At 33.8% G+C, this 17,874-nt stretch overlaps 1 pseudogene across 1 annotated transcript; it reads right to left on the bottom strand.

Annotated features, from left to right (window-relative positions):
• Positions 1-85: 85 nt before the first annotated feature.
• LOC115956542 lies at positions 86-12,819 on the bottom strand (annotated as a pseudogene). Its single transcript, XR_004084299.1, has 4 exons — positions 12,666-12,819; positions 8,958-10,814; positions 3,904-4,121; positions 86-1,329 (listed from the first exon to the last, which is right to left on the bottom strand). The product of XR_004084299.1 is annotated as a disease resistance protein SUMM2-like (transcript).
• Positions 12,820-17,874: the final 5,055 nt, after the last annotated feature.

Below are 17,874 nucleotides of genomic sequence, written 5' to 3'. Positions count from 1 at the left end.
ATAAAGAATGATATACTTTATGTTAAAATTCAGTGGTAGAAGATATATCAACAAAGACATTCGAAAAATTCAAAGAGCAAGATTAGTAACCTGAAGGGGCTATAATTAGAAAAAGGACTCTCAATGCAAAGTAAACAATTTGAACACATGTCCAAGTTGGTCTAAAATTCTTAAGGGGAAAATTTTCTTAAATTACAAATAAAAGTGTGATGGAAAGAAAGAAATTATCAACATGGGGATGTTATACATATCGTGTGAATTGACAAAAGGGTTGAAGTAAATTCTTGGCATTGGGATGGTCCCACTCCAGTGATTCCCACCATTGTTCTGGAAATGCTTTTATTATTTGAAGAGAGGGATGTGGGGATGGTTGACCATCAAGCAGGGGCAGTGAGAGAGGGATCCGCTTAAGCTTCCGGCAATAACGTACTATTATTTCTGGAGGGAATCACAAACTAGTACTGCATTATCATTGCAGATGATCTTCAATTGAGGCAGATCCCACAATTGCAAACACCTTAATTTAGGGAGAGTGAATATGGTAGTGCCAAGCCCTTTGTCCTTATTTTCTTCTACTTCATTTTCATCAGATGCTGCAGCCACTATTTCTTCAATTTGGCGACAATCTTCTACGTGAATCTCTTCCAAGTTTTGGAGGCACATCAACAACCTAGGCATGAATAACTTCTTTATATTTGGACAGTTATATATTCTAAATTCTTTGAGACAGGCTAAGGTGCCTGATGGTGGAGATTGTGATAAAGCTGTGTCACACCTAATAAAGTCACTTAAGTTTTGCAAAAATGCAAGCCGTAGTGACTCAAGGCTTTGGAGAGTGAGAATGGAAGAGGGGGATGAATAATGAGACAGCACATGCTCTACTCTATTGCACTTCCTAATTACACAGGCCTTCAAGTTATTGGCATTTTTCAATGATGAAATACCACATAAACTTCTTACATCATTGCACTCTTGAATATATAGGAACTCAATATCTTCTGGGAGCAAAAGGGGATCTTCTCCTCCACCTCTACTTGTACTTAAACTGCACCTTTTTAAGATTACACATTTGTCAAAGGTGTCACTTTCAATTGGTGTGACATCTGGGTCATCTAATCCCATTTGAAGTAGGTAATTGCTAGGTCCTCCCACTTTTAAGGATTTGACATATACGTTAAAGTTTTGGAGTTCACTGAATTGTCCGCTAAAAGTTTCCAATCTTTTCAAGTATGCTTCCTCCTCTCCATTCACTTTTAATGTTTCAGATGATCGGTAAACAACAAGATATTGGAGATGAGAGAGTTTAGTGAAAGTCCCAACAGGTAACATCTTTAGATTGGGTGCATAGAGTGTTAGAATTATGTGCCCTCAAAAACAATACTGTGCATTTTTATTTGATGATAAAATTCTATTTTCACATTCATAATTTTTATAGGTATATTTCATTGTTTAAATGTGGCATGTGATGTCACCTCTGTAGGAAAAATCATGTTAATGGTTAAGGAACCAAAGACAGGGAGTAATGATTTTTCATATATTATTAAATTGTTCTAGGCTGTGGATATTAATTGAATATTACCATTGAAGCCTACACTTATTGTGCTGCTATATGATAGGATGAGTAAAATATATAAATGCTCAACAATGAATCCACCAGTCTCTAAAGAAGATAGTATATTCAGTTGATTTTCATATTGAAGTTGGACTCAAAACAAAACCGGCCGGTGACATTTTTCAAAAATGTTTTTTCATATATATATAATATTGTATATATATATATATATATATATTTAAAGAGTTTTTATAAATATTTTGGAGTCCAATAGAAATTATGAAATCAAGAAATTAAGGGTCACATAAGCTAGGGACATAACAATGATATTTATCCAGTCCTAGTGGCTTGTGGGAATATAGTATGGTGGAAGGACATAGATATAAAATTGTATGAAATGGGACCTCATTTGTAAATCTCTAATCTTCAGGGGTCAATTGCAATGTGTTGATGGACATTATTGCAATATGTAGAAGTTCAGATATTTTCTTGATATGATTGAGAAAATTAAGAAATAATTTTGGAAAGAGTTTCAAGATAAGTCAATAACGTTCAAAAAGTTATTGATAAAATCCTACGGCTGAAGATTAGGATCCCTAAGGATCCCACGTCCAATCTCTCTCTAGGGTTTTTAAAAGTCTACTATAAAATAAGATTTTATAATATCATATTTAGTGGTTGGCCATCAGAACTACTGTGTGATACTGCAGTCTTCTGAAAACTCAAAAGAAATAGAGAGAGAGACGTGAATACCTTAGGAGGCAACACGCTTGGGTTGCTAAGAGAGGTACGCAATTTTATTCTATTTAGAATCCATGGTTGTGTGGTACAACGATCTTTAAATGAAAATATGATTTTGTTTTATATTGTTTCCGCAAAAGCTTTCAGTGGTATCAGAGCAAACCACAATTAATCATGGATTTTAAATTATTATTTAATATCAATATGCTTGCCGAGATATGTTTCTTATATGCCGTGATTGATATACATATGTGATATGTTAAATATTTTCATTCGGTGAAGTGGAGAACATCAATTAAAATACCTTGCTTTTGTGCGCCGCAGTAGTGTTGTAAGCCTCCAAATGCTTTATAGATTAGGTTTCATGTGTAGGCTTCATGGATTGTCTCTTATGCCTTATATATTGTATATTGCTTTTGTGCGCCGTAGCCTATACATGCTTTACAGATTGTCCTTTTATGGTTTCATATGTAGGCTTCATAGATTGTCTTTTATGTTATAGATTGTCTTTGATAGATTGTCTATTATGAACCTACATGCATGTATATGTGCTTATCTGTGTAACCTATATTGATATATATTGGTTCATTGACTCACCCTTTTATATTGATAAAATCTTGAGTATTGCCGAATTAAGGTATTGAATCTCAATTGGTGGGAGTTGTGTTAGACACATAAAGAATGATATTTAGTGCATTGACTCACTTTACAGTTACATCCCAGTGTTGATATATGCTAAGTGCTAAATAGGATAATTTTATAGAATAATTCCTATGGCCCTCCATTGTCGGTGAATAAAGGTTCTTTTAAATTAAAATTTTGTTGAAGCCAAAAGGATAGACTTGATTTTGGTTTAGTAGTTCCTCTTGTTTACTTCTTGGGAAGACAGGTGTGTGTATGACTGGTGGGAGTGTGGCTAAAATAGCAACATAATCATACTAGTACATATATCACACTTAGATAATGGTTTGCACTTATCCAAATAAACATGACCACTAAAATAGTGTAAAACATGTTTGATTTGGAGGCCAAAAGTAAATCGGGAGTCATAGATAAATTAAATAAAATTAGAAACATGAGATGAAATTATGATGAATAGTATCTATTTGCCTTTATATGGTGTGCACAGTATATTTCAAAAGAAATTATTGGAGCATGCAAGGTAAGGGTTCCCGATGCCCACTTCGAACTATTTATGAATATAATTGTTATATTCTGTTCTGGGAATCTATGATATTTTGTTCTTGTGGGAGGTACCATTAGTTATTCAAAAACCTGAATATGATGGATATATGTATGTGAAAATATTATTTTGTATTATTTTGCAGATTCATTATGACCAATTTTAATCCCTTAGCTAAGATTTTGGATGAAAATCGATTGTCTGGACCAAACTATGTAGATTGGAAAAGGAACCTAATCATTGTTCTTACTGCTGATAAGATAGCTCATGTCCTTAATACTGAGGCACCAGAACTTGCTTTAGCTGATGCCACTGAGGCGCAAAGAGATGCATTTAATAAGTGGCATGAGGCTGATGAAATGGCTAAATGCTACATAATGGCCTCTATGACCAATGTGTTGCAAAAACAATGCCAAGGCCTAGTTACAGCACAAGATATGATGTTGCACCTCAAAGAGATGTTTGGAGAACAAAGCAGAAGTGCACGGCAAACTGCTATGAAAAATCTCATGTCCACCAAAATGGTGGAAGGAACTCCAGTTCGGGAACATGTCCTGAAGATGATTTCTTTCATCAATGAACTGGATATGCTTGGTGCAGAAATTGATAGTGAGACCCAAGTTGATGTGATCCTAGCATCTTTACCTGATTCTTTTAATCAGTTTATCATGAACTATAACATGAATAAGATGGTAGTGACATTGTCAGAGCTGCTCAATATGTTGAAAGCAGCTGAGGATCTCATCAAGAAAGAAAAGCCTACTGTAATGTTGGCTGAAAAATCTGATTCTTCTTTTAAGTTTAAGCCTAAGGGTAAGAACTTTAAGAGAAAAGGGTCTTAGTCATTCAATAAGGCTCAAGGTGACAAAGTGAATAAGGACACTGAGAAAAAGAAAGCAAAAGGAAATTGTTTCCATTGTGGTAAGCCTGGTCATTGGAAGAGAAACTGTCGCCATTATTTGGCTTCTCTGAAGAATGACAAACCTGCAGAAGGTATGCCTAATTTGCTCGTTATTGAAACAAATTTAATGGATGGTCCATTTGATTCTTGGTGTGTAGATTCTGGTACAATCTCACACATTTGCAATGTGTTGCAAGGGTTCAAGGAGACCCGAAGGCTAAATGAAGGGGAGGTGATCCTAAAGATGGGGACTGGTGCAACTGTTGCAGCCACTGCCATTGGAACCTTTTATTTAGAATTATCTTCTAGTAGAACTCTTGTTTTAGAAGATTGCTTATATGTGCCAGAAGTGCGAAGAAATTTAGTTCAGTTTCAAAACTTGGTTGTTCAGGATATTCATTTCTTTTTACTTCTAAACTTGTTGTTAAGTTTAATAATAAATTTGTAACTTCTGGCATTTTACAAGATGGTCTTTATTTTTTGAGTTCTATTGATAATTCTATTAATTGTGTTGAGAATGATATTGCTACCAGTGTGTTATCTCTTAAAAGAAAAAGAGATGTTAATCCTACCTATTTGTGGCACTTAAGGCTTGGTCATATCAATATTGACCGAATCAATAGATTGGTAAGGGATGGGCCATTGAATCTTTTGAAGGTAGAGCCTTATCCAATTTGTGAGCCTTGCTTACAAGGGAAAATGACCAAAAGTCCCTTTACAGGAAAGGGAGCTAGAGCCACTGATGTATTAGGATTAATACACACTGATGTTTGTGGTCCTATGAATCACATGGCAAGAGGTGGTTTCTATTACTTCATTACTTTCATTGATGATTATTCTAGGTATGGCTATTTGTACCTAATGAAACATAAATCTGAATCCTTTGAAAAGTTCAAAGAATTTCGTAATGAGGTTGAGAAACAAGCTGGAAAATGCATAAAAGTTCTTCGCCCTGATAGAGGAGGAGAATACCTCTTGGATCAATTTAAGCAATATCTAAAGGAAAATGGGATTATTTCTCAATTGACTCCCCCTGCCACACCTCAACATAATGGTGTAGCTGAAAGAAGAAATAGAACCTTATTAGATATGGTTCGTTCTATGATGAGCATGTCAGAGTTGCCAATTTCATTTTGGGGTTATGCTTTGGAGACTGCTGTTTATTTATTAAATAGAGTCCCTACCAAATCAGTTCCTAATACCCCATATGAGTTATGGACTGGTAAGAAACCAAGTCTAAATCACTTAAAGATATGGGGTTGTCCAGCACATGTTAGAAAGTCTAATATGGATAAGCTAGGACTTAGGAGTGATAGATGTCTATTTGTTGGCTATCCCAAGATGTCTACTGGTTTCTATTTTTACAATCCTAGTGAGCAAAAAGTGTTTGTGAGCAGGAATGCTATTTTTCTTGAGGAAGATTATAGCCTAAATGAAAGTAGAGCAAAAGTTTCTCTTGATGAACAAATTGATAACCCAATGGCTGAGTTGAATGAGTATAATGAAGAGCAAGTAATAGTGCCTACTGAACCAAGCAAAATACAAGAAACTCGACGTAGTAAAAGGACTATCAGGCCTCCAGTTAGACTCACTTTGTTAAATGAGATTTATCTAATGGAGTCAGAGGAGCATGATAATGACCCTTTTACTTATCAAGAAGCAATGACTGATAAGGACGTTGAGAATTGGAAAAGGGCCATGGAATCAGAGATGGACTCAATGTATACCAACCAGGTCTGGACCTTAGTAGACAAACCAGAAGGTATTAAGCCTATTGGTTGTAAATGGGTCTACAAAAGGAAGATAGGACCTAATGGTAAGGTGGAGACCTATAAAGCTAGGCTAGTGGCAAAAGGGTATAATCAAAAGGCTGGAATTGATTATGAGGAAACTTTTTCGCCAGTAGCCATGCTAAAGTCCATAAGGATTCTATTGTCAATTGCTGCACATTATGATTATGAGATATGGCAAATGGATGTTAAAACAGCTTTCTTGAATGGACACATTCGAGAAGAAATTTTTATGGACCAGCCAGAAGGTTTCATATCTCATGGTCAAGAATCAAAAGTGTGCAAGTTGATGAGATCTATATACGGCCTAAAGCAAGCATCACGCAGTTGGAACATCCGTTTTGATGAGGCAATCAAATCGTTTGGTTTCTCACAAAATATGGATGAACCCTGTGTTTACAAAAAGGTTAGTGGGAGCACTATTACATTTTTAGTTCTTTATGTAGATGACATACTACTCATTGGCAATGATGTAGGAGCAATGTCATCTATAAAAATATGGTTATCTAGTCACTTTGCAATGAAAGATCTTGGTGAAGCGTCCTATATACTCGGAATCAAATTGTTTAGAGACCGAAAGAAAAGGTTATTGGGACTTTCACAAGTCAATTATATTGACAAGATATTGGCTAGGTTTAGCATGCAAGATTCCAAGAAAGGGTTTTCACCTTTTAGACATGGAATTCATCTCTCTAATCAAATGTGTCCTAAAACACAAGAAGAGAGAGAGAAAATGAGAAACTGTCCTTATGCTTCGGCTGTAGGAAGTCTCATGTACGCAATGCTTTGCACTAGGCCAGACATTTGTTATGCAGTGAGCATTGTGAGTAGATATCAATCCAATCCAGGTTCTGAGCATTGGACAGCAGTGAAATATATCCTCAAATATTTAAATAGGACCAAACATTATTTCTTGGTGTTTGGTGGTGAGGATTTGACTGTCCAAGGGTATACAGATTCTGATTTTCAATCTGATATTGATGATAGAAAATCAATTTCTGGATTTGTGTTCACTCTTGGCAAGGGAGCAATAAGTTGGAGAAGTTGCAAGCAAGATACTACTGCAGACTCTACTACAGAAGCAGAGTATATAGCTGCAAGTGAAGCTGCAAAGGAAGCTGTGTGGATTCGCAAGTTCATTCAAGAACTTGAAGTTGTTCCTTCTATTGAGTCACCCATTACTATCTATTGTGACAATAATGGGGCTATTGCAAATGCAGTAGAACCAAGGGCTCATCAAAGGACAAAACATATTGCACGTAAATATCACTTGATACGTGATATTATACAAAGAGGTGATGTAGCAATAACAAAGATTGCCTCTGCCAATAATGTTGCAGATCCACTCACAAAGGCATTGTCTCAAAAAGTGTTTGAGAAACATTTGGAAGCAATGGGTATTAAATACATGTATGATTGGTTTTGAGTGCAAGTGGGAGATTGTTAGAATTATGTGCCCTCAAAAACAATACTGTGCATTTTTATTTGATGATAAAATTCTATTTTCACATTCATAATTTTTATAGGTATATTTCATTGTTTAAATGTGGCATGTGATGTCACCTCTGTAGGAAAAATCATGTTAATGGTTAAAGAACCAAAGACAGGGAGTAATGATTTTTCATATATTATTAAATTGTTCTAGGCTGTGGATATTAATTGAATATTACCATTGAAGCCTACACTTGTTGTGCTGCTATATGATAGGATGATTTACTCCATCATTGAAGTAGTGACTTTAAGCAAACAAGTGGGTGTAATGTAACAAGTACATACACTGAATTGGATCTGATCAAGAACACCTTATGGAGTGATCATTGTTATTTAAAAGGTTGTTCTATCACAATTTTTCTATTGTCTTCAAACATGAGGGGTTTGTGTGTATTTATTTATTATGCACATAACTTTGACAATGTCAACTGGTGATGCCAATTTTAAAGGCTATATACAGACACATTGGGTTATGTATGTAATGAGTAAAATATATAAATGCTCAACAATGAATCCACCAGTCTCTAAAGAAGATAGTATATTCAGTTGATTTTCATATTGAAGTTGGACTCAAAACAAAACCGGCCGGTGACATTTTTCAAAAATGTTTTTTCATATATATATAATATTGTATATATATATATATATATATATATTTAAAGAGTTTTTATAAATATTTTGGAGTCCAATAGAAATTATGAAATCAAGAAATTAAGGGTCACATAAGCTAGGGACATAACAATGATATTTATCCAGTCCTAGTGGCTTGTGGGAATATAGTATGGTGGAAGGACATAGATATAAAATTGTATGAAATGGGACCTCATTTGTAAATCTCTAATCTTCAGGGGTCAATTGCAATGTGTTGATGGACATTATTGCAATATGTAGAAGTTCAGATATTTTCTTGATATGATTGAGAAAATTAAGAAATAATTTTGGAAAGAGTTTCAAGATAAGTCAATAACGTTTAAAAGTTATTGATAAAATCCTACGGCTGAAGATTAGGATCCCTAAGGATCCCACGTCCAATCTCTCTCTAGGGTTTTTAAAAGTCTACTATAAAATAAGATTTTATAATATCATATTTAGTGGTTGGCCATCAGAACTACTGTGTGATACTGCAGTCTTCTGAAAACTCAAAAGAAATAGAGAGAGAGACGTGAATACCTTGGGAGGCAACACGCTTGGGTTGCTAAGAGAGGTACGCAATTTTATTCTATTTAGAATCCATGGTTATGTGGTACAACGATCTTTAAATGAAAATATGATTTTGTTTTATATTGTTTCCGCAAAAGCTTTCATAGAGATCCAAGTATCTGAGGTTGACCAACATTTCCATACCATTAGGTACTTCACTAATTCCTGTATGCCAAAGATCCAACCTCTTCAAAGCAGAAAGCTTTGCTAACGAAGGGACATGTTCTATTTTATCACATTCTCTAAGCAGCAGCGATGTAAGATTCTCCAAGTGGGAGAGTGAATTTGGCAAATATTCAATGCCATTATATGATAGATCGAGAACCTTGAGCCCATGCATATGCACAAAAAAAGAATCTGGTATTCTTCTTAGACTATTATGTTGAAGCATCAACGTTGAAAGTTTAGGACACCTTGGTGATAAACTAGAAGGAATTACAGATATTTTGTTGTGCATCAAAGAAACCTTCTCTAGATCCTTTGTCCATTTTTCTTCATCTGGTATATTCTCCAACCCAATGCCAGCTTCTACCATGAATCGAGGACTCACAATCACAATTTGGAGTGCCATGTCCCTAACTAAATCATGCATCTTGACGCACTTTTTCTCATTGGGGAAATCTTCTATAATGCCCTCCAATAAGCAAGAATTTTCAAGTTTATTCAGAATAGTGTGACCCCTGTCAAACTCTACCTGCCTGCTCTTCATTCTGTCAATGAAACCTTCATCAATAAACCTTTCTATCAACTCCTCTCTTTTAATTTTATAATCTTCAGGATATAGTGAGCAGTATAGAAAACAATGTTGCACTTTTGAATCATTCAAGCTCCAATAGCTAAATCTCAGTACTTGAAAAACCTCAGTTTCCATGTCATCTTGTCCCAGTTTTGATTCTTTCAAAATCTCCAATGCATTCCTCCATTCACAGATGTCATCCACTCCTCTCATGCTTCCAGCCAGTACGGTTATGGCAAGTGGCAGACCTGCACATTCTTTTGCAACAGACCTTGCAATATCTTTTACTTCAGGAGGAAGTGAAATTTCATTTCCAACTTTCTCCAAAAATAAGCTCCAAGCTTCTTCCTTTGAAAGGGGCTCCACTTTGATTTTCACTTGGCAACCCATCCTTCGACACACATCTAATGATCTCGTGGTTAAAATCAATTTGCACCCATTGACTCTGACAGGAATTCTCACCTTCTCTAAAACAAAATGATTCCAAACATCATCTAAAATGAGCACAGATTGTTGTCTTCTCATCAAAGCCTGGGCCAATTTTGCTGCCCTTTTCTTTTCATCATCCATGTTCGAAAGGTCTAGATTCAGTATTTTTGCAATATCATTTTGCAATTTATGAATGCTAAAATCTTGTGATACTGTGATCCAAAAAACATGATCGAAAGTGTTTGGATTTTCTATAAGTTTGTTATGGATATGAGTCACCAAGGTTGTTTTCCCCACTCCCCCCATTCCATAAATGCCAATGATTAAGACCTCATCCTGCATTAGACATGTCCAAATCTTATCCATATTTGTTTGAAATGTTTGACCCACCAATTTTGTTGTCAACAATGCATCTCCTTTGGTCTCATGTGCTTCAAAGGTGAGCCCTCCAGGAAATCTTCCTTGATCCACAAGTTGTGTCACTTCTCCAGTCAGCTCTTCCACTCGTTTCCACAACTGTACACACCCAAGCAATCTCCTTTCTTCCAGTGTTTGCTCCAGGCTATGAACTTGCCTGCTTATTCTCTCTACATTTGTCAACCAATTTTCAACTTGCCGCCTTCGTTTCTTTAAATATAGTGACTCTGCATATTCTAGTTCTTTATTTATGTCAGCTTCCCTGCTGCTCAGATCTTCCAATTTCCTTTTTAGTTTTTGCATCTTTTCATCAAGGCTATTGCAATAGCATAGCTGTTCCCCCATGTCAATTATTTTTCCCAATTTCGCCATACCTAATACCAAAAAGGCAAAATTTACTCTTTCACATTGACTTGGGAATGAAATCAATCTAAAAGAAAGTTTGTACACAACAACACATTGTTTCCATGTGAGATATTCCATACACACAAACACAGAGGGATCAACATATTAAGCAAAAGAATAGGAGAAGTACTTTTTTGAAAGGTTGACAACATGCCTATTAAGAGGGAAGATGAAGTAAAACAAAATTTGATATTAAGGACTAATTCTTTATGGCTAAGATATCATTACGGCTCCAAAAATAGTCATACTAAAGAGGATATAAAGGTATAAAGAAGAAGATGGTACTATTCTTTCATAATTTAAAATAAATTTTTAGCCTATCTTAATTTTTAATGAAAATAAATTAACTAACACAGTCCTATTCTTTCATGATTCAAATATCATAATCTCTTTCTAAAGAATTGCTGAAAAGAATAGTGAATGATTGCTGGCAATGTGGCTTCAGATACTCAGTTCAACAGCTGATGCAGAAAGAGCTATCTTTACTTGATGTAATTAACAGCCTGCATAGATAAGTTGACCACAGGGCATATACCAATGGAGATGCAGTGACAACTTGGCAACATTCTAAGATAGATAAGGCTGTCTAAGATTACTCAAACGGAATTTACAGAGGACCTAGCATCAGCATAGAACAAATATTGGTCTAACGTAGATATCTTAAAAGTACTTGAATGTAGAAAAAAAATCACACATACAATCCAAAGCGAGCAGAACAAATTCTGGTCTCCCTTATAGCATGAATTAGAATGGAGCAAGATTGTGAGATGGAAATTTTCAGAATTAAATGGTGTCTTAGAGAGGGAGTGAACAAAACTACAATGTACTGATGGGAAGAAACATACTTACACTAATAGGCCAATTTCTCCTTTCAAGGATCTTTAGTTATGAGAATTTTCAATACTTTCATGTTGTAGTATTAATATTGTTTTATAGAAAAAAGGGCTAAAATTACAAATTACACCATATAATTTTAACATGTTTTCAATTCAATACTTTTATATTTTAGTCCTTAATTTTTTTTCAATTTATTATTTTTAACATTCAAAAACGATATTGTTTTGGTGGATTTAATGGGGCTGATTGGACAGAAGGACTGCATTAAAAATGAATGGAAGTTAAATGACCGAAATGAAAATTAAAGAATTGAATTGAAAACAGGTCAATGTTTATAGGACAGGTATACATTAACATTATTCCAACATCTTACGGTCATATTTTAAGCCAAGATTTCATTTTTCTTGGAGCTCAATCGCAACAACATTTAACAATATGTATTCTGCTTTAAATACTATCTGGAATGGGTAAAATAAAGAAGTTAACAATTCATGCAAAGAAGCAAAACTAAAGATGTGAACATATATAGTCAAAAACAGAAACAACGTTCATGCATGCAAGAGAAATTTTGGTGTGATTGCTTATTTCTTGAGGCACTAAAAGCCCTGGACATAAATTTCTACTCATCTTTGTGGTTAAAGGGTAACCAAATATGAGTGAATAAAAAAAAAAAAAAAAAAAAAAAAAAAAAAAAAAAAAAAAGGAAACAAGTAATATAAATCTCATAAATTGAATTGTTAACCATAATATTGATAAGTCATCTTGAAGAATAACCAATACTTCTGACATTACATATTAAAACCAACTTAGCGCAAAACAATAGAGCAAACACGAGAGAATTAAGTACTCCAATCAATAGAGAAAAAAAAGATACCCAACACGAGAGAATTAATTACTCCAATCAATAGAGCCAAAGAAAGAAACCAAACATAAAAGGTATCCAGATAATTTATTGTAATCAAGCTTGAGAAGGTGGTACTCACTTGAATTGGATGGTTCAGAGTAGAGACGATGAAGAATGAACTGTAAACTTCTATTTCTCTGGCAAGAATGAATGGAAGATTAACAGTAAAGTTGAAAACTCAAAAGGGTACAGAAGCTTTTGGATATTATATTGCGCAGATAGGGATAGCATGCGGGGTCATGCAAAGTGAACTTTTACTTTTACAAACAAACAAAAGCAGGGATTGGTCATATACTAATATTGTACGACCAAGTCAAGTCTCATTGCATGACTTTCGAAGTCAATTGGTTGGACAATCTTTACATTGATCTTTCCTTTCAATTTACAAACTGTTGAATTATATTTCAAAATCAATGATGTAATTAAAATTTAAAAAGATTTGTGAACATTTGTTTTTGAAAGAGCATAAATCAATTTGCTAAATCCTATTTCATATCCCTATCCCATTATCACAAAGCAAAATCTTTTGTATATCAAAATATAGACGTGGGTGAATTGAGGGTACGGGAGAGAATGAGATGATTGAATGTTTTTTAAAATAATTAAGTTGCAATCTGCATCCTTAAATTTTGAGATAATTTTGATTTTGTTTTTCAAATTTCAAAAGTTGGATCCGTACCTCTACCATTATTGCTTGGATTTAAGTCATTTTGTTAATGTATTGTGATGAGATATCTATTGAATACCAACTAAGCTCAAAAGAGCGTTTTTTTTTTTTTTTTTTTTTTTCATCATTAAGAACTACATCATTTTAAACCCTATTAAAGTCCTTTCAAATATTATTTTGAAAAATTGCAATTTACACGCTTAAATTTTTGGATAGCCTAAAAATTTCAAATTTTCAATTTGAAAAACTACCTTATTTTAAGTTGAGATGATACTTATTGGACACCTCATCACCACGCATCAACAAAATGGCTCATATTCAAAATATTTGTAATTTTAGCGGTACATATCAAAATTTTGTAATTTTAAAGGACAAAATCAAAATTACACCAAAATTTAAGGGTACAAATTGCAGTTTTGTCTTTTAAGAGGAAGCGAAATAGATATCCCTCCCCTTAATTTATATGTTTTAAAAATTAAAATGAGATAAATATAAACCCTCTTTTGCTCAATTTAAAACAAATAGATATAAATTGCTATCATATGGACCAAATGGACCCTTTATTTATTTTATAATATAAGTGGATTTCTATCCAAATTCCTTAAATTTGATGAATTAAAAATGAGTACTATCTTATCTTCAAACTCTTTTCCCCGCCTTTAAAAAGTAATAAAAAAGTGTGAGTTGTTTAAAAAAGTTCATGCTCAAAATAATGTCTAAAAACAACCCTCATTCTCCTTCTACCCTACTCCCCACCCCCATACATCTAATCTCACTATTATAGTGCCTGATTAACATGAGGTGATTGTAGGCCTATGCATATCGAATAATTATAGGAAAGAATTCTTAAAAATAACCCTAATATGTTGGTTAGAAGTTTATAAGATGCTCATGAATTACATAATTTAATATTTCACTAGACCAATCACAGAAATGTCTTGTTTAGGCTCAATTGTTATGATATTATAAAATAATGAGGCCAAATTAGTGCGTCATTTATTTATTGTTTAAATAACAAAGACTTAAAAGAAAGAAAAAAATGCTAAAATGCAAAACCAACCTCTATATTTAATGAAAATTCATTTTATTCCTATAACTTTGTTTTCATTCATTTTAGTCCTCTAACTTTCAAGTTTATTCAATTAAGGTTTTTCCATCAATTTTTGTTATATATTGTGGTTAATTTTTCAAAAAAAATTTTAATATTTTTCTTCAAAAATTTTAAATTTAAAAAAATTAATGGCTGAAAAATATTTTCCAGATTTTTTTTCAAAAAATTTTAACAGAAGTTGACAAAAAGACCTTAATTGAATAAATTTGAAACTTAGAAGACTGAAATGAATGAAAACAAAGTTATAGAACTGAAATAAATTCTGAAGAAACTTAAAAGATAGATTATGCATTTTAGCCAAAAAAAAGAAAGAGACCTTGCCTCGAGACCATCCCCATCTTAACAAGTAAAAACTTAGTTGGAGAGAGTAGAGATGGATATTGGTCCAAAACAATAACAATCAAAAGCCAAACAAACAACATTGGGGACACAATAGTTTACATATCTTCAACAATGGGAGAACTCCCATGGAACAAAGAGGGAAAACAAACTTGGTCTAGTCTTTCCACTATTTTTATTATTATTATTATTATTATTTTATTCATTTGATAGTTAGGGGAGAAAAGATTTGAACTTTGGAAGTCTCATTTAGAAATACAAGAAAGTGCCAACCAATTGAGTTATCAGAAGAGTCAGTGTTCCCACACCTTTTCAAACAATTGACTGATACAATCATATTAAAAATTTTCTTTAGGTTTTGCAAGGGAGAGTTTTGGGTGGATTGTCAGAGAGAGAGATGATTAGCTTCTTCAGTAGCTAGAGGGAGGTTAAATTGATTAACTTGAAGTTACCAAGTAAAGATGAGAACTTTCTTATGACTAATGCATTTTGAAGGTTCAATTAAAAAGAGTTTGCACAATCTATTTGGCAATTGAAATTCTTAGAAAATAATCTCCTAGTTCAGAACTTAGAGTTCTCTCTTGTTAGGACTCAGGATCAACCTTTTCATTAGACAACTTATTTATATACTGATCCTTTAACACATGAGTGTCTCCATCTCATCTTATCTACAAACTTGTATTTTGGAAAATAATGCAATGTACAGAATAAACTACCACATTTACGGACTTTGTTGAGTTTTAACTTTGAATGTCTTTTGAATCAGCTTTATCCTTGATACTACCCTCAAATTGGAGCAAGGAAAAGACCAATTTGGTTCAGAAAACTTAGGACTTGATTAGAGGATGACACAAAGCGCATAACCAAATCACCAAGTACACCCTTTTCTATAACAAAATTATAGTCAATTTCAATGTGTTTTGTGAAGGACTAGATTGATAGAATGATGCAAGGTGGAGATATTATCACTAAACCAAGTAGGGGGCTGAGCTAAAAAGCACCAATATCTCTCAGAACAAGGGAGTACCAAGTGAGCTTAGCAGCAGCTGAAGCAAGAGTGCAATACTTGGCATAGGCACTTGAGGAAGCAACCATGGGTTCTTTCGTATTACATCATTAAATGCAATTACTGCCACCTAAAAAGGTGCAAAATCCAGTAGTGGACAACAACCTCAGTCTGCATCTCAAAAGGCATGAAGCTCCATTGTGGAGTGAACAAGCAAGTGAATAATGACGTGAACTTCAAATATTGCAATCCTCCAACAATGCTTCGATAGAGATGTAGATCTAAAAATGGCTCATTCATAGGATTTGAATAATAATAAGGATTAACAACCATAGGAATGGAAATGGATTCACAATCGGCTGTTTGGGTATCAGTGAGAAGATCACCAACATATTTTGTAGATTAAGAAAAAGCCTACCAAAAAAGTGCTGAACTTCAATGCCTAAGAACTGGTGTGAATACCCAAAGTATTCATAGCAAACCCAGTCAGATGTTGATTGATTAAGTCATGCAAAATATTTGAGTTATCATCAGTGAGGATGATATCAGCTACATACAAGAGAGTAGAATAGCGCCATGCCATGAGAACCATGAGAAAAAAGTAGAGATGGATCAACAGAGCTGCAAAAATATCCAGAATGGAATAGGAAGGTGCTAAAGTGATCGAACCATGCCCTTGGAACTTGACGGAGACCATAGAGTGCTTGTTTTAGTTTGCATACAGGATTTGATCATAGAGAATATTTGAACCTAGGTGGTTGCTCCATAAACATGGTACGTAAAAAGGCATGGTCTATGTATTTATAGTAATATCATGATCTATGATATTCTAATATATTCTAACTGTTGGGTTAACCAATTTTAAGGCCAAATTGCTATTTAGTCAAATTATGAATGGTCCTTGGTTATGCAAACAACACCAAAACTATGTAATCAAAATAAAGTGTGATACAGAACACATAATATAGTAACAACAAAAGACTTCAAAAAATGATAGAAAAGGTTCACAAACACATGAATGTCTTTAAATTTTAAAGCATTCTGGAGTTACAGGTTTGCATAGAACAATACTAGAGTATGTAGGGAGCATATATTGATTAAAATCAGAATCCTGAATGAAAAACCTCATGAATGATTAAGCATTTTCACAACACATGGAGCATGGTGCACTACAGCTGGTGTACCGTATAAAATGCAAACAAGCATGCTTAAAACTTAATGTTAGATTGCAGTAAATTCAAGTTGATTTTCCCAGAAGCCTGCTGCTAAAAAAGCTAAAATGTAGAAAAGACAAAGAAGAAGAATGTCTTAATTGATCTTTCTCCTAAATACTCACATTGTTCTTTGGTAATGAAATGCCTTATCCCAGAAAATAGAAAGAAAAAAAGAATTAATTGCACAGTGTATGCCTTACCCCAGATAATCAAATGAAAATATTATATTTGATTGTTTTGTCACTGCTCAACACATATAAGTACACCTTTGGAAAATATTTTTAAAACCTTGTCTTGTGCATAGCAATGGAACATAGATTCTAGTACAACAGGTCTTATCAACTTCAAGAGAAAATTTTCTGCAGTAAAATTATGCAAATCTAGAAATTTACTATCTGCATTGTACTTTAAGCTTCTCATTCTCCACATAAATAGAAGAAAGAAATTCTCCGAATATGTGGGTTGTGAAAATACTTACAATATCAAGTAAATCACAAAAATTCACTAACCTAAGTGTAATTTTTAATCCTTTCCCCTTTCACCTTTTTATAATTTTTTTTTATTATCAATTATTAAAAATAGTTCAACTAACATTACTGAAAAGAACAGAACTGCAGATCTTAAATTACCAAACCACACATATAGAATGAATCATGAACTAAGTTGTATTACCGGGAGGAATCAAATAAATATAAATTCAATGGCATTCAATCACCCAAGAGGAAGGCTGGTTACCGACACCAATAGAATAGAGATGCTTGCAACATAAGCACACTAGTTCCCAGATTATCAAACCATACATATAGAACATATCTATACCCATAGTTACAGTGGATATTGATAAGTTGTGCACCAATTTTGTACATTGATCTGTAAAAGCAAGAGATATCCAGAAAGGATTAAGCATCTTCACCGAATTTAGGTGCAAAAGATTAATTAGGAACAAAACAT

Source organism: Quercus lobata, chromosome 8, assembly GCF_001633185.2.
Source record: "Quercus lobata isolate SW786 chromosome 8, ValleyOak3.0 Primary Assembly, whole genome shotgun sequence".
Lineage (NCBI taxonomy): Eukaryota > Viridiplantae > Streptophyta > Magnoliopsida > Fagales > Fagaceae > Quercus > Quercus lobata.
The sequence above is the reverse complement of the archived record's forward strand: the minus strand, read 5'-3'. Positions and strand labels throughout refer to the sequence as shown.